Genomic DNA, 18,305 nt, shown 5'->3' with positions numbered 1-18,305 from the left:
AAACCTTGGTTCAATGGTTTCACTCAATAGCATCAATAACAAGTAGAAATCAACACCGGGAGAGTTTCTCCTATCAAACAATCAAGATCCAACCCGAATTGTTACAGCGGTGACGATGTGCAGCGGTGGAGACGGCGGTGATGATGATGTAGATGATGACGATGGTGATGGAGATGATGTCCAGCTCGATGAAGGTGACGATGGCGTCGATTTCCCCCTCCCGGAGGGAATTTCCCCGGCGGATCTCAGCCTGCCGGAGAGCTCTTTTCTCTCTGGTGTTCTCCGCCCCGCGGAGGCGGCTGTGACTCTTCGCGACTATCCCCCTGGAGCTTAGGTTTTCGGGACGAAGATGTACGCGAAGGAGAGGAGGCCAGAGGGGGCTGTGGGCCCCCTCCCCACAAGGCGGTGCTTGACACGCGTACAGCACGCGACCGTTGGGAACCCCAAGTGGAAGGTGTGATGCGTACATCAGTAAGTTTCCCTCAGTAAGAAACCAAGGTTTATTGAACCAGTAGGAGTCAAGAAGCACGTTGAAGGTTGATGGCGGCGAAGTGTAGTGCGGCACAACACCAGGGATTCCGGCGCCAACGTGGAACCTGCACAACACAACCAAATTACTTTGCCCCAACGTGACAGTGAGGTTGTCAATCTCACCGGCTTGGTGTAACAAAGGATTAGATGTATAGTGTGGATGATGATTGTTTGCAGAAAACAGTAGAACAAGTATTGCAGTAGATTATATTCGATTAAAAAGAATGGACCGGGGTCCACAGTTCACTAGAGGTGTCTCTCCCATAAGAAATAGCATGTTGGGTGAACAAATTACATTTGGGCAATTGACAAATAAAGAGGGCATGACCATGCACATACATGTTATGATGAGTATTGTGAGATTTAATTGGGCATTACGACAAAGTACATAGACCGCTATCCAGCATGCATCTATGCCTAAAAAGTCCACCTTCAGGTTATCATCCGAACCCCCTCCAGTATTATGTTGCAAACAATAGACAATTGCATTAAGTATGGTGCGTAATGTAATCAACACGTACATCCTTAGACATAGCATCGATGTTTTATCCCTAGTGGCAACAACACATCCACAACCTTAGAACTTTATGTCACTGTCCCAGATTGAATGGAGGCATGAACCCACTATCGAGCATAAATACTCCCTCTTGGAGTTACAAGCAAAAACTTGGCCAGAGCCTCTACTAGTAACAGAGAGCATGCAAGATCATAAACAACACATAGATAATAGATTGATAATCAACATAACATAGCATTCACTATTCATCGGATCCCAACAAACACAACATGTAGCATTACAGATAGATGATCTTGATCATGTTAGGTAGCTCACAAGTTCCAACAATGAAGCACAATTAGGTGAAGACGACCATCTAGCTACTGCTATGGACCCATAGTCCAGGGGTGAACTACTCACTCATCACTCCGGAGGCGACCATGGCGGTGAAGAGTCCTCCGGGAGATGATTCCCCTCTCCGGCAGGGTGCCGGAGGCGATCTCCTGAATCCCCCGAGATGGGATTGGCGACGGCGGCGTCTCTGGAAGGTTTTCCGTATCGTGGCTCTCGGTACTGGAGTTATTATCGACGAAGGCTTAAGTAGGAGGAGGAGATAGGTTTAGGGGCAACGCGAGGGGCCCACACAGCAGGGCCGCGTGGCCAGGGGGTGGGCCGTGCCACCCTGGCGTGTCGCCGTCTCGTCGCACCACTTCGTTTCCTCTCCGTTGTTCTGGAAGCTTCGTGGAAAAATAAGATCCTGGGCGTTGATTTCGTCCAATTCCGAGAATATTTCCTTACTAGGATTAACCAAAAACAGCAGAAAACAGCAACTGGCTCTTCGGCATCTCGTTAATAGGTTAGTGCCGGAAAATGCATAATAAAGTATGCATAAAACATGTAGGTATCATCAATAAAGTGGCATGGAACATAAGAAATTATCGATACGTTGGAGACGTATCAGGCGGCGCGGCCAGGCCTTGGCCCGCGCCGGCCTGTGAGGTGGGCCCACGGCGGCCCTCCTCGGCTCCCCCTTCTGGCTCCCTTCTTCTTCTGGAAAAATAGGAATTTTCATATAATTTCCGTCAATTGTTGATCTTCCGAAATATTGCATTCTGACGGCATTTTTTCCAGCAGAATCCTGACTCCGGTGTGCGATCCTCCAATAATCATGAAACATGCAAAATAGATGAAATAACATAAGTATCATCCCCAAATATGAAATATATCAATGAATAACAGAAAATTATGATATAAAATAGTGATGCAAAATGGACGTATCAACTCCCCCCAAGCTTAGACTTCGCTTGTCCCCAAGCGAAACTGAACTCGGTAAACAAGACCACCTATTTATGGAGTGAAGAGTCGATAAATAAAATACGGACAAGAAGCATCAATATCATTCACACAAGACATTCTAGTAAACAACTTCCTCATATAATTCAACTTGAAACAAGTAGAAGGTAATCACAAATAAAGGTGCATAAGAAATCATAATTGGTGATGGCAAACTTCGTTCTTGGTCAGAGAACAATTAACAGGTTATACTTATCTATCGAGCAGCGCTCTCATGTTAAAGTTTATATGGCATACTTGCATACTCAATCATAATAGTCTCCTCACAATCATTGATAACTTTCAAAGCCATATTCATTCGGATAAAACTTGTACTAAACAAGGAAGAGTAAAAGACATGATGAAGTAAATCACAATATAAATGGTTTGATCACAACAAGTCAAATGCTTGCTTGAGTTGGAGGGAACTAGGTTTACTGACTCAACATAAAGTAAAAGACAGGCCCTTCGCAGAGGGAAGCAGGGATTAAATCATGTGCTAGAGCTTTTTCAGTTTTGAAATCATATAAAGAGAATAAAAGTAACATTTTGAGAGGTGTTTGTTGTTGTCAACGACTGGTAGCGGGTACTCTAACCCCCTTGCCAGACAAACTCTTGAAGAGCGGCTCCCATAAAGTTTTATTTTAGGTTGGCACTCCTTCCAACCTTTGCTTTCACAAACCACGGCTAACCGAATCCTCGGGTGCCTGCCAACAATCTCATACCATGAAGGAGTGCCTTTTATTTTAGTTTTATTTAGATGACACTCCTCCCCTCCTTTGCTTTCTCAAGCCATGGCTAACCGAATCCTCGGGTGCCTTCCAACAATCACATACCATGGAGGAGTGTCTATTTGTAAAATTATGAAGGTTAATTAATCGGGGCTGGGAACCCCATTGCCAGCTCTTTTTGCAAAGTTATTGGATAAGTGGATGAAGACACTAGTCCATTGGTGAAAGTTGCCTAACAATATTGAAAGATAAAACACCACACACTTCCTCATGAGCTATAAAACATTGACATAAATAAGAGATAGTAAATTTTGAATTGTTTAAAGGTAGCACACGAAGTATTTACTTGGAATGGCAGGAAATACCATGTAGTAGGTAGTTATGGTGGACACAAATGGCATAGGTTCGGGTTAAGGTTTGGATGCACGAGAAGCATTCCCTCTCAGTACAGGTTTTTGGCTAGCAAGGTTAATTAGCAAGCACGAGAGTTGAGGGAAACAAACAAATATACATGTGATAGAAACAATCATGCATCTTCCTTGTAAGCACAAACAATTTTAACTTCAGAATAATAAGCTATGAGCTAACAAGAAAGGAAGACAATGAAACAACTACATGTATTTCTCTTTTCTACTTAAACCTCAAAGTATTGTTGCTATTGACCAATGCTAAGTTTGCCAAAACCAAATAGATTTACTCAATGCTCCCAAAGCGATACCAATACTAATAACAAGATCAATCATATAATAGAGATTGCAAACTAAAATAAGATGTGCAATATGTAAATGATAAGACTTCTCATTAATATTCCATAACGATAACTCACACCAAGGGATACATAGACAACCAACTAAAGGAGAGATACTTCCACACTGCAACCCATCTTATATGATAACTTCCCTACTCATGATATGACACTACTTGATAGTAAAAAGTAAAAGATAGTGACGATGTGATACCGCGACACTCCCCCAAGCTTGGAACAAACCAAGGGGATGCCAATACCGATGATGAATTACTCCTTCGGCGGTGGTGGTGATGAATTCTCGACAAGCTTCTCAACAAGCTCCTGAAGCTCATCAATCTTGTACATGAGGTTGCGGATCATCTCCGAATTATGCTCGATGCGGTTAAGAAGTATGTCCGACGGTGAGTCCCAACTCTTGGAGTTATTTCCCCACTCTTCAGCTTCAGGCTTCATCCTTCCTGCAGTGTTAGAACGATCTATATCCCAATTGCTAGGCAATGCTGCTTTGGGAGTCCTTTCAATTTGACTATTGTAAATTAGATTGCGGAAGGGGTGGTAAGTGCCTGAAGAAGATGTCTTTGGAGCTAGGTAATGACGTGGAATCCTTACTTCGGTGCGAATTCTTGCGCTCCTCTTTGCACTAAAAGGGTTATCCACCACCTCGATGCTTGCGATGGTGGCACGCGGGTATGCGCGCGAGTCTTCCTCCACTTCTTCTTCATCTTCTTCCTTGACGCTCTCGTCCACCTCTTTCCACTCGAGATCTTGAATATCTTCATCCGAAAGCCCCTTGCCCTTGTTCTTGAAGACCATGGTGCTTCTAGATTGAGAACAGATCCTGGCAGAAACAGCTCGAAACAAAACACGTCGAGAAAACGATATACGGACCTCCAGGGGTCCGGGGAATTATATAGCAGGAATTTTTACGACATAAGGAAAGTACCAGGTCGAACCAGAGTCGGAGAGGGGCGACGAGGTGGCCACCTCATAGGGCGGCGCGGCCAGGCTGGGGCCCGCGCTGGCCTATGGGGGCACGCCCTCGTGCGTCTCCTCCACTCCGTTTCGATCTCGTAATTTTTCATATTTTCCAAAAACAGCAAAAACATTGTTCGGAAAGTAAATCACGAACTTTTTATTACCAGTACTGTTACCTATTCAAAGTCGAGTTCTGGCGGACTGTCAATTAGACCTTTGATGAAAGCCTCCGGTGTTTCCACTCGAATAACATCAACATCTTCATTATAAGAATCACCTGAGATATAATGCTTGAGTCTTTGTCCATTCACCACTTGTGTGGCAATGCCTTGGAGAGAGCTAATTTTAATTGCTCCTGAATGATACACCTCCTCAACGACATATGGTCCTTCCCATTTCGAGAGTAGTTTCCCTGCAAAGAATCTGAGACGAGACCGATACAATAGGACTTTATCCCCAATATTAAATTCTCTTTTGATAATTCTTCTATCATGCCATTTCTTAACTTTCTCTTTAAAGAGTTTAGCATTTTCATAAGCTTCACTTCTCCATTCATCTAGAGAACTCAATTGTAGCAACCTCTTCTTACCGGCAAGTTTAGGATCTTTATTTAGTTCTCTTACAGCCCAATAAGCTTTGTGCTCTAGTTCTAAAGGTAAATGACAAGCTTTTCCATAAACCATTTTATACGGTGACATACCCATAGGATTTTTATAAGCAGTTCTATAAGCCCATAGTGCTTCCTTCAGTTTACTAGCCCAGTTCTTCCTAGTTTTATTAACAGTCTTTTCTAAGATAGATTTAATCTCTCTATTTGATAGTTCTACTTGCCCACTAGTTTGAGGATGATAAGCGGAAGCAATTCTATGATTAATACCATATTTAGCAAGAGTTTTTCTGAAACCACCATGAGTAAAATGAGAACCTCCAACAGTCATAATATATCTAGGAACTCCAAATCGAGGAAAAATAATATCTAAAAGCATTCTTAAAGAGGTCTCACCATCAGCACTTTTTGTAGGTATGGCTTCCACCCATTTAGTAACATAATCAACAGCAACAAGTATATGGGTGTTACCTTCTGAAGAGGGAAAAGGTCCCATGAAGTCAAATCCCCAACAATCGAATGGTTCAATAACAAGAGTATAAGTCATAGGCATTTCATTGCGTCTAGAGATTAACCAACCCTTTGACATTCATCACAAGATAAGATAAACTTCCTTGCATCTTTGAAGAGAGTTGGCCAATAAAAACCTGATTGTAGAACCTTTTGTGCAGTTCTATCTCCGGCATGATGTCCTCCATAAGCACTACCATGACATTTACTCAATATCTCTTGTTGTTCATATTCGGGAACACATCTTCGCAGAATACCATCCACTCCTTCTTTATATAAGTGTGGGTCATCCCAAAAATAATGCCTCAAGTCATAAAAGAATTTCCTCCTTTGCTGGGCTGAAAAGGTTGGAGGCAAGTACTTGGAAACAATAAAGTTAGCATAATCAGCATACCAAGGGCTATCTCGCGAGCTCACCTTTATTACAGCCAATTGTTCATTTGGAAAACTATCATTAACAGGAACAGGATCATAAGAAATATTTTCCAATCTAGACAAGTTATCAGTAACAGGATTATCAGCACCTTTCCTATCTACAATATGCAAATCAAATTCTTGCAACAGAAGCACCCATCTAATAAGCCTTGGCTTAGCATCTTTCTTTTGCATAAGGTATCTAATTGCAGCATGATCAGTATGAATTGTAACCTTTGAATCAACAATATAGGATCTAAACTTATCACAAGCAAAGACTACGGCTAACAATTCTTTTTCAGTTGTAGCATAATTTCTTTGATCAGCATCAAGAGTTTTACTAGCATAATGAATAACATTCAATTTTTTATTTACTCGCTGTCCAAGAACAGCGCCTACAGCAAAATCACTAGCATCACACATAATTTCAAAAGGTAAGTTCCAATCAGGAGGTTCGACTATAGGAGCAGTTGTTAAGGCTTTCTTTAGAGTTTCAAAAGCTTCTTTACAATCATCATCAAAAACAAAAGGTACATCTTTTTGAAGAAGATTAGTAAGAGGCTTTGAAATCTTGGAAAAGTCTTTAATAAACCTCCTATAAAACCCAGCATGACCAAGAACACTACGAATACCTTTGACATCCCTAGGATAGGGCATCTTCTCAATTGCTTCAACTTTAGCTCTATCAACTTCAATACCTCTCTCGGAAATTTTATGTCCCTATACAATTCCTTCATTAACCATAAAGTGGCATTTCTCCTAATTAAGAACAAGGTTAGTTTCTTCACATCTCTGCAAAACTTTATCAAGGTTCTGCAAGCAATTATCAAAAGAATTCTCATAGACGGAAAAATCGTCCATGAATACTTCTACAATACTCTCGCAAAAGCTATGGAAAATAGCAGACATGCATCTTTGAAAAGTAGCAGGAGCATTACATAAACCAAAAGGCATACGTCTATAAGCATAAGTTCCATAGGGACAAGTGAAAGTGGTTTTCTCTTGATCCTTAGTTTTAACAGCAATTGGTGAAAATCCAGAATAACCATCAAGAAAGCAAAAATGAGTATTTTTGGATAACCTTTCTAACATTTGATCAATAAAAGGCAAAGGGTAATGATCTTTCTTAGTGACCTTATTAACTTTTTGATAATCAATGCACATTCTATACCCTACAACTACTCTTTGAGGTATGAGCTCATCATTATCATTAGGCACAACAGTCATTCCTCCTTTCTTAGCAACACAATGCACAGGACTAACCCATCTACTATCAGCAATAGGATATATAATACCAGCTTCAAGAAGTCTTAATACCTCATTTCTTACCACATCCTTCATCTTAGGAATTAGACGACGCTGATGTTCAACAACAGGCTTCGCATCATCTTCCATATTAATGGCATGTTGGCAAATAGAGGGAGAAATCCCCTTCAAGTCATCAAGAGTATAGCCAATAGCTCCTCGGTGCTTCTTCAGTATTTCCAATAACCTTTCTTCTTCAAACTCTGAAAGCTTAGAACTAATAATAACAGGATATATTTTCGTATCATCAATATGAGCATATTTAAGATTATCCGGCAATGGTTTTAAATCAAAGACATGATCTTCCTTTGGTGGTGGTGTTGTACCGGTAAATCATGCTTAAGAATAGGTTGACGAAGGAAAATTTCATCAAGCTCATTTCTTTCTTCCCTAAAAACTTCACTCTCACTATTCTCCAAATTTTGTTGCAAAGGATTATTAGGAGCAAGAGCAATAGATGCACACTGTTCAACTCTAAAATCATTATTAGGCGAATCAGCTTTATAAGGAGTTTTGGCAAATTTAGAGAAATTAAACTCATAAGATTCACCAACAAATTTATGGTTAATGAAGGATCCGATTAAGAAGGTCTCTTTTAAACTCTTCTTTGTTGCGTGTAAATGATCCAGAACAAGAGGTATCCAGGAAGGTCTTGTCTTGAAAAGAAAGTCTTGCATAGAAATTATCAATAATAATATTACCAGGAAGCTCATGAATGGGGCATTTGAGCATTAAGGACTTCAATCTCCCCCACGCTTGGGCAATACTCTCTCCATCATGAGGCCAAAAATTATATATGCGGTTCCGATCTTTGTGAATTTCACTTGGAGGATAGAACTTAGAATGAAACCGGGGCACAATATCATTCCATTCAAGAGAATCCCCATTATCCAGTAATTTATACCAATGCGCCGCTTTACCAGACAGCGATATAGAGAATAGTTTCTTCCTCACTTCATCCATAGCAATACCTGCACACTTGAATAAACCGCATAATTCATGTAAGAACAATAAATGATCTCCAGGATGGACAGTTCCATCCCCGGTATAACGGTTATCCACAACACGTTCAATAATTTTCATAGGTATTTTGTATGGAACTTCTTCCTCACCTGGCGCCTCATCCACTACCTTTGCAGTAGTAGTAGATTTTCCAAATAAAAATTCAAGAGAAGATCTCTCCATAATGAATTATGGCAGCAGGCAGAAATAAAATCAGCACAAACAGTAAAAGTTTCCCTTACCAATTCCACTTACCAATAGCGCTTCACTCCCCGGCAACGGCGCCAGAAAATAGTCTTGATGACCCACAAGTATAGGGGGTGTATCGTAGTATTTTCAATAAGTAAGAATGTTGATCCCAACGAGGAGCAGAAGCTGTTGACAAGCAGTTTCGATGAAGGATTCACTGTAAATGCTCACAGACAAGTATTCAGGGGGTTTTGATGTAGCAGATGAATAAAGTATGAGTAAGTAAAGTGCGAGAGTAATAATTGAAGCGAGTGGCCCAATCCTTTTTATCACAAAGGACAAGACGGTTTGTTTACTTATAATGACCAAACGTTCTTGAGGACACACGAGATTTTAGTCTAGTGCTTTCGCTACATATGGCTAATTAATCTTCATTGTTTTGATAATTGTTGTGTGGGTGAACCTATGCTAATGCACCGCCCTTCCTAGGACTAATACATACTTGTGATTATACCCCTTGCAAGCATCCGCAACTACAAGAAAGTAATTAAGATAAATCTAACCACAGCCTTAAACTCTGAGATCCTGCTATCCCTCCTGCATCGATATACCAACGGCGGTTCAGGTTTCTGTCACTCCGGCAACCCCGCAATTGGCAAACGAGTACAAGATGCATTCCCCTAGGCCCATAAAGGTGAAGTGTCATGTAGTCGACGTTCACATGACACCACTAGAAGAATAACACCACAACTTAAATATCATAACATTGAATATTACTCAACCATAATTCACTACTAACATTTAGACATCACCCATGTCCTCAAGAACTAAACGAACTACTCACGAGACATCATATGGAACATGATCAGAGGTGATATGATGATGAATAACAATCTGAACATAAACCTTGGTTCAATGGTTTCACTCAATAGCATCAATAACAAGTAGAAATCAACACCGGGAGAGTTTCCCCTATCAAACAATCAAGATCCAACCCGAATTGTTACAGCGGTGACGATGTGCAGCGGTGGAGACGGCGGTGATGATGATGTAGATGATGACGATGGTGATGGAGATGATGTCCAGCTCGATGACGGTGACGATGGCGTCGATTTCCCCCTCCCTGAGGGAATTTCCCCGGCGGATCTCAGCCTGCCGGAGAGCTCTTTTCTCTCTGGTGTTCTCCGCCCCGCAGAGGCGGCTGTGACTCTTCGCGACTATCCCCCTGGAGCTTAGGTTTTCGGGACGAAGATGTATGCGAAGGAGAGGAGGCCAGAGGGGGCTGTGGGCCCCCTCCCTACAAGGCGGCGCGGCCAGGCCTTGGCCCGCGCCGGCCTGTGAGGTGGGCCCACGGAGGCCCTCCTCGGCTCCCACTTCTGGCTCCCTTCGTCTTCTGGAAAAATAGGAATTTTCATATAATTTCCGTCAATTGTTGATCTTCCGAAATATTGCATTCTGACGGCGCTTTTTCCAGCAGAATCCTGACTCCGGTGCGCGATCCTCCAATAATCATGAAACATGCAAAATAGATGAAATAACATAAGTATCATCCCCAAATATGAAATATATCAATGAATAATAGCAAATTATGATATAAAATAGTGCAAAATGGACGTATCAGGTGCAGCCGCTACAGGCTCGCAAAAACCCTCTGTGGCTGTATGCTGGCGAGAAAGATGTCGACCGCATATCTAAAGATCTCTCTGTGAAGGATTTGGAGAAGCTTGTCCGAGGTTTTTCTTCGCTAAGCAAGAAAGATTCAGTTCCAACCTCCTGCCGCGTGGAACCATGCAGCGGCACCAACGCTCTCCCCAAAGTAAGTAACTTGTCTCTCGAGTTTTTTGATTCCTATCTTGGTCAACTTGATTTCTAGACTTTGATGAAAATTTTGACTGCTATCTTGCTTGTCTTACTGTCTTGCTATCAACGTATGTCCTTTAACTATCCATGTCTGTTGATTTTTCTTCTGCAGAACCACCGAGTTATCTCCTCTCTGCCTCCCTTACCTGAAGGTGGGGAGATCGACGAACGATTCTGAGGGCACTTCTCGCCCTGAGAGTGAAGTCGCGGGATCTCACAAATCCGCGGCTTACTCTGATAAAGAAACAGAATCGGAAGCTTCTTAATCTGTACGCTCACCTCCTTCCACCGCTTCTCCAAAGAACAAAAGGAAGAGAGGTGACATCGAAGATTCCGGCACCTCCAAACCCAGCGGGTCACCTGCCGAGGAAACTTCCCCCAAGGAGGAGGGTGCCTTCAATCCTTACGAGGATGCCCTCGTTAGCTCGTATGCTACCCTGTCGTCTTTTTCTTTTTACATATTTGTTTGTGAATGTTCTTATACTATCTCTTGTGGACAGTGGCGAAGAAGAGAAAGAACCCGCTGCCAATGTGACTAATCCAATGAGCACGTCACAAACTTTAGTTCTTTCAAAAACTCGCCATGCAACGGAGGAAGCCTCGCCTCCTCAGTAGGACTTGGAAATGTCGACTGCTGTTACCAGCCCCCGAGCCCCCTCGCCGAAGAGAGCGAGGATTGAACTTGGCGAGAAACAAGGCTTCTTGGCCGGGAGTTCAGCGACTCCTTCTTTGGATGATGTAAGTACCCTTACTATTTTGTCTTCTGTCGAGTTTTGTCCCTCTTAACCTTTCTAGCAACTTTCTTTCTACAGCCTCTGATACAGGAATTCATCCGTCTCGGTACTCAATTTGTTGGGTACCGTGATACTGTTGAAAGCTTGAAAGGTACACCTTTCTACCGTCCCCCTTTTTTTATCGAGTAGACTATATTGCTATCTTTATCTTGACACTGCTTCCATCCTTCCTTCTGCTAGAGGCTCTCTCCAAAGCTAACAAGTGTGATGATGATCTCGCCATCAAGCTATAGCGGAGCGAAAAGGCTCGTGAGAAGGCCGAGCAAGATGTTGCCTCTGTTGGAGATCTTCGAGAGAGACTCCATCAAGCTGAAACTGCTTTCAGCGACAAGACAACTCAGCAGATTTCTCGCGAAGAAGATGTCATTGACCGCCTGGAGTCGCAGAATCGGCGTTTTTTTAGTAAGTTCATTTGATCATTTTGCTCGAGTCACTTTCAAGATTAGCTCTCCTTATACTTATTGATAACCCAAACTTTGTTTCAGCAGGGAAAATGGGTCAAGATTTTAAACTTTAGGATCCTGAAGGGGATCGTCTTCTCGACGCCCTTTCCCTCCTTGAGATTCATGGGGATCTGGCGTGCCGCAGTATTGCTGATGCGCGGACTGTGTTTACGCGCCTTTTCCCCTACTTCTTCCCGAAGAAAAGCCAGCCAGACACCTTCTCTGAGCTTGCCAAGTGCTTCATTCTTGAAGAGGATCTTGGACTGGCTTTCCGGCAGGAAAACTTGAAGATTGGCGTTGAAGGCACCATAGCTTTGGTTGCCGAGAGCCAGCAGAACATCGACTGGGCGAAAGCTGGCAAAACGAAGAGGATAAACGAGGAGAAGTGGCAGTCTTTGATTAAGGCTGCCAAGCCTCACTCAGAGAAGATTCTCTCCTTCCTCGAATACAAGCCAGCTGCTTCCTCCAGTACTGCCAAGCCGGAGGTCAAGTAGACCATTGTAACATCCCAAAAATTTCAAAACAAATACAATGAATTTCCCTTTTTCCAAATTTTGGAACCAACAAAAACTTTTATTAAATTAAGTTTGATACATAGTGATCTTGCTAAATTCTTGTTCTATTGCCATAATTGCTTGTTGAAGTATTTTGAAATGATCTTAAACCCTAAACCTCACCCCTCTTTTCACCATCCAAGTTAAAACAAGATAAAAGGAAATTAAATAAGAAAAGGGCCTATGTGCCTATGGCTATTTTTGTAAAACTTTACCCTAGGCCTTTCTACTTTGTTTAGAGGTTTGGAAAACCTTCATAAACCTTACCTAGTACTTATCAAACCAAATCCAAGGTGAAACCAAAGGAAATAAAAAGAAATAAAAAATGCCATAGAGGCATATGAGAGTAAAAGGCAAATTTGTGAATTTGAGGACCTTGACCCTAAGACTTGTTGGGAATGGTTGGATCACTCCTCTATACCATTTCAACACTCAACAACATCAATTGGGTCAAGAATAATCAAATTAAGAATCAAATGCAACATATGCATAGAGGCATATGTGGCACATAGCCATTTTACCCAAATCTTGTTCTATGCACTTATACCTTACCCAAATGGTGTGAAACCATCTCTAAACCTAATCTCACACTAAATGGACCCTAACCCATGCTCAAGTAAAGCAAGATGAACCAAAGAGGAAAATAAGAAAAATTGGAATATCACCTCTTATGGGTTATGGCCATTTTTGCAAATCTTTGAGCTAGACCTTTTGGAATGGTTTCAATGGTTTGGAAATGTTCCTAAACTAATAAGAATCACTTTGGAGTCAAGAAAAATCAAATCAAATAGAGAGAAATGAAATAGTGAGAAAATTCCATTTTCACTCACATACACTTTGCCCACTTTCCAAATCTTTAACCAAGGCCACCATTGCTTGTGCCATTGCTTGTAAAACACTTATATATCAAAAACAAACGCTTTTGCATCAATGAAACCCAATTCAAATCAAAGAAGATTTCAAATTCAACATACATGTGATAATGGTCACTTTGCCCATTTATAAAATCTTACCCACTTTGCACCACTGGTTTGGAAGTTTCTTAAACCAGACTTGACCAACTCTCACCACCTCATCCAAGACCATGTCAAGATGAAAAAGTTTGATGTTGACCATTAGGGTTGACTCTGCCTAGGTTGACCAGAATAGATTAGACAAGTGGGGACTTTAAATCAAAGAGAAGATGACCCCCTTTTTGAAAACTTGCAAACCAGCCTCAAATTGACCACCACCACCACCATTCTACTCCTCTATTTATATAAATAAGATGCACCAAAAAGATTTCCAAATTCAAACAAAAGTCTCATGCGGCCATTTCATCGAGCACTTGGCAGACACACTTTGGGATTTGACATACACTCTATTAACCACTGGTCCATTGCCTAAACCCCTTTTGATCCTTGATCATTGTTGCTCCTATACCTCCTCTGCATCAAGCCTACCCTTTTGCACTGATAAAAGTGAAGCCATGATCATTTTTCATCCATGCCGAGCCCTCATGCCATCACCATGCCCCTCCTCATCATCTGCTCCCTCTGGTCACTCTCACCATGTCAACTAGTTAGCTCTCACTCTCCTACGCACGCCAGTACCCTCCCTGGCTCGAAACTCACACGACATTGGCCACACAACGCACGCCCAGACACGCCCAGAACAATGCCAGAGCGCGCACGGGCACCATCCTGGACGCGCCAGAGCGCACGCCGTGCCATCGCCTCAGTCCACCCCTTCAAGCCTACCTCTGCATCAAGCGTTACCACCACCTCCTCTACCCCGTAGACACGCTTAATAGCTCGCGGAGGACCCATCGCCGTCGCCATGATCAAACCCTTGCCGCCAGTACCCGCCGCAGACGCGGAAGCAACCCGAGCCGTCCCCTCCTCCCTTTCCTGCGCCAGTACCCTCCTTAGCTTCACCTAGACATCACCTACCCCCTGCGCACCTCGCCTTGCCCCTTCGCAGCCCATAGCGCCATCGCCATCGTCGACCCTGCCCCGCACCCTCGGCCACCACTCGCTCCTATAAATATCGGCTTCCCCTGGATGAATTCAGCACACCATCGCGCTCCCCTCCTCTCTCTGAACCTCCTCCGCTCCTCTCCACTACACATTGCCGCCGGTAGCCGTCCAATTTCTCGCCGGAGACCCGCAAGCCGCCGCAGATCAATCCCTCGATATAGGCCACCTCAAGCTCCGCCGTTGGTACCAGTCGACTCCTCATCATCGACAACGTCGCCCTGCACCATCGCTGACCCTCGCCGGAGCCCCAGCTCGCCGCCGACCCCCTACCACCGCCGCGACAGCAACCCCATCTCGTCGACGATGACAATGAAGCGCCACCGTCCGATCTCCTTCTAATCGCATGGTCCCAGTTGAAAGGTACCGCTTCGGGTTATTTAAGTCACTGACCGCTGGGTCCCACTGTCAGCTGGCCCGCAGCGCTGCTGGGCTGGTTTTCCCTTTTTCAAACCAATTCGGCCCAAATCCTTTCCCGCCTAGCCCATTTAGATTAATTCAAATAAGTTCGATTCAGTAAAATTTCAAAACTGGTCCAATTTCTATAATTTGAATAGTTTCAAATTTACACATCCACAATTAGTGATTCAAATTGTTCCAGAATCCTTATGAAATTGTCTAGCTAACCCCACTGGTTTCAACCTCATAGCTTTCGTAGAATTTGAATAGCAAAAATAACAAGTTAGAGACTTTTCAGTATTCAAATAAATCTTAAAAATCAACCATTTTGAATTTTTAAGTGAATCCAATTGCTATAATTCACATTTCACAAACTCTAATTGTTTATGTGAAAATATGATATGGGTATTGTGTATGATCATGGGCTAGAAGCAAAATATTGTCTATGTAGTCAATACTAGCCCATTTAATTCATTTTCAAATTTTAGGAATTTAAATCTATGAGGTGTAGCACCTTATTAAAATCATTTTCTCAAGTCTTATGAAGTAATGTGATGACCCCTAGTGCATGGTCTCATACTTGCTCACTTGTGGAATTTAAATCACAATAGTTATTTAAATCACATGAGATGATGAATCTCATTTAAATCACTTTTTTCTCAAATGATAAGTGTGAAGTGTTGACCTTGGTCAACATGTGATCATACATGGTTATTTGAGCAGATTAAATCTTAAGAAGATTCAATGAGAGGAAATTATTTCTCTAAACTAGAGAGAAACCCTAATTCACATTTCAATGAGAGGAAATTATTTCCCTAATACTAAGTAAGGAAACCCTAGCATAATTTTGGAATAAAGGTTAAGTAGTGATTCTAGATCATTTGTGGGAGCCATTAAGGCTAATTAAGTCTACTTAAGTGTTGTTTGGTGATTGTATCCTCGTATTCGTTTATAGACGCTAGTACCGGAGACTATCAAGAGGAAGAGGTCTTCTAGCAAGAGGAAGAAGAAGAAAACTTTGATCACCTCACCAATCAAGGAAAGCTATTACCAATGAAAGCTAGACTAATGCAAGCTATTCTTGTTGCAAGCTAATATTCTTGCAAAGTGCAAAGCTCTACAAGAGCAAGGCAACATTACATTTTACTTTATGATCCTATCCCAAGTTTTTACTTGGTTTAAAGATACTTTTTGATTCATGATTCACTTGGTTTAATTATGGAGTAAGTACAAGAGTATCACACCTAGCCTAGAAAGCTATAAGCTATTTAGCACCCCTTATAACTAGTTGCTAGTGCTAATACATTAAAAGTGACTACTCTAGTTGGGAACTTGTGAAATAAAATGACTTTGAAAACCTTAGAATGATGAGTCATTCTATTGAAAGATTTTGAAGGTGAATGTGACTTGTGAATGACTTGGTGAATTTTACAAAACTGATGGTTAGGTTCGGATGCGATACAATTCCAATTCTTAAGTACCCCACAATACCTGAATCTGGGTAAGGCTTAGCTGGAAACTTATGTATTTTAGTATGGGTTCCCTCTAAACAAGCGTCAGAGGGGTTATGCTGAGGCTGCCTCCATTGAAAAGAGAAATGAAGTGAATGTACTACCCAAGCCCTGTGCAGTTCCCGGGTTGACGGTTTGTTTTCACCGGGAGGCCAAACTCATGGGGAGAGCTGCCTATACTAGAGTATGGAAATGAAAGGTTAGGATTGGTAGTTCGCGTACTGCGTACGATAAATCAGGGCCAGTTACCCCTGAAGAACTATTGCAATTGTTGTGGCACAAGTGTACAACCTCTGCAGAGTTTAACCTATTCGAATAGCCGCGTCCGCGGTCATGGACAGTTGGAAAGGCCATACTGTTCCGTCATCAAAAAATTCTAAAAATATGAATGGTGACTTGTGACTTGAATTGAAAGGTGACTTTGATTTTGAATTACAACTGAGTTGTGGGAATGACACTAATGTTCCCACTTGAGTTAGGCAAATGAAGAGGTTTTGATTATTAAAGGGCTTATGAAATAAAACTGGCTTTATGCAAATGAAACTAGAGTTTAGAACCCCCTTACTATAGTTGATAGTTTTTACCTTAGTATTAGTTTGAGAGTACTTTAAAGTACTCATGGCTGTGTCCCTGGCTATTCAAATGGCCAGACTATGAAGAGGGTATCAGAACCCGGAAGAAGGACAGCAGGACATCTACGACAACTAGGATCACTCCTGACGTCAACAGTTGCCTGTGGAATAGATGGACTACTACTACGCTACTTCGCTTCCGCTATGTGTTATGTAATGGATCAATAGAACTTCTATTATTGTAATGAGACTGGATCATGTGATCCTTTATGTGTAAGACGATTATGTGTTGTAATGAATGATGTGTTGTGATATCAATCTATTATGTCTCGCAAAAACAATATTCATGGGATTGCGAGGAATGGCATAATAGGCATCTGGACTTAAAAATCCGGGTGTTGACAAGTTGGTATCAGAGCCATTGTTGACCTTAGGAGACCCTAGTTAGAATGGACGTCTGAAAAATTTAGTTTCAAAACAAATGAAGTGATTATTTATGAAAACTTATTCTCCCTCTTATCCTTGAGATCTTCTTCAAAATAAGAAAGTTATGCTCTATTCTTCTTATACTACTACATAAAACTTTGACACACTACCCACCTCTCTAACTTACTCATCATAATTCTTCACAGATGGAGTACACCTGCAAGTCTTATCAGCTTGGCCACGGAGGAAATCTAATGTTCGAGAAGGATTTGAAGCAACTAGTTGAGTATTTAGGACGCTAGTATCTGATAACCCACAAGTATAGGGGATCGCAATAGTCTTCGTGGGTAGTAAAACCCAATTTATTGATTCGACACAAGGGGAGACAAAGAATACTTGAAAGCCTTAACAGCGGAGTTATCAATTCAGCTGCACCTGGAAACAGACTTGCTCGCAAGAGTTTATCAGTAGTAACATTTTTATAGCAGTAGCAGTAGTGAAATAGCAGCAGCAGAGTAACAGAGACAGCAGTAGTAATTATAGTAAACAGCAGAATTAAAATACTGTAGGCACGGGGACGGATAACGGGCGTTGCATGGATGAGAGAAACTCATGTAACAATCAAAGCAGGGCATTTGCAGATAATAATAAAACGGTGTCCAAGTACAAAGCAATCAATAGGCATGTGTTCCATATATAGTCGTACGTGCTCGCAATGAGAAACTTGCACAACATCTTTTGTCCTACCAGCCGGTGGCTGCCGGGCCTCAAGGGAATCTACTGGATACTAAGGTACTCCTTTAATAGAGTACCGGAGCAAAGCATTAACACTCCGTGAACACATGTGATCCTCACATCACTACCATCCCCTCCGGTTGTCCTGATTTCTGT

Source organism: Lolium perenne, chromosome 3 (assembly GCF_019359855.2).
Source record: "Lolium perenne isolate Kyuss_39 chromosome 3, Kyuss_2.0, whole genome shotgun sequence".
Lineage (NCBI taxonomy): Eukaryota > Viridiplantae > Streptophyta > Magnoliopsida > Poales > Poaceae > Lolium > Lolium perenne.
The sequence above is the reverse complement of the archived record's forward strand: the minus strand, read 5'-3'. Positions refer to the sequence as shown.